The sequence below is a fragment of the Corvus brachyrhynchos genome, unplaced genomic scaffold (genome assembly GCF_000691975.1).
Source record: "Corvus brachyrhynchos isolate BGI_N302 unplaced genomic scaffold, ASM69197v1 scaffold19, whole genome shotgun sequence".
Taxonomy (NCBI): Eukaryota; Metazoa; Chordata; class Aves; order Passeriformes; family Corvidae; genus Corvus; species Corvus brachyrhynchos.
This window is the reverse complement of record NW_008246061.1, coordinates 3373576-3373997: the sequence shown is the minus strand read 5'-3', so window position 1 is coordinate 3373997 and position 422 is coordinate 3373576. Positions and strand designations below refer to the sequence as shown.

Sequence of the window (422 nt, the reverse complement as noted above, 5' to 3'; positions counted from 1 at the left end):
CCCTGCGTGGCAGGGTGCCTCGGGCATCCGCTGCAGTAGCAAGCTGAACAGGACCTCCAGCTTTCGGGGTATGTTCGGTAACTCTGTCAGCAAAGGCAGATGCTGTATTAAAAGGTCGATGGCTCGGTTCTACGACTGCGCAGAACAGTCCAGTGCCAAGGAGGGCAGCGGACCACACTCAGGCAGTCTCGGTTCAGTCTCGCCTGGCGCTACGCTGGCTAAGAAGTTAGATCCAGGTGCATATGCAACCGGGCTAGGAGCTGCTCTGGGGGTCCAGTTCGCTAAGCCGCTAATTCGCGGCCCTGGATAAACCGTGGCCGTCGCCAAGCTGAGCGGTAAGGCAGGCTGTGCGCCCTCCCGCTGCCCTGACCCGCCCGCCTCTGCCGGCATGGGGGCCCTGGGGGCCACGGCGTCCTGTGACT

General features: G+C 62.8%; 1 long non-coding RNA gene across 1 annotated transcript in view; it reads left to right on the top strand.

Annotated features, from left to right (window-relative positions):
* LOC108449678 overlaps window positions 1-409 on the top strand; it is a 3381-nt gene extending 2972 nt beyond the window's left edge. Inside the window, exon 3 of the long non-coding RNA XR_001865936.1 lies at window positions 37-409. This is a non-coding gene — a long non-coding RNA (uncharacterized LOC108449678). The remainder of the gene's footprint in view (window positions 1-36) is intronic.
* The last annotated feature ends 13 nt before the right edge of the window (window positions 410-422 follow it).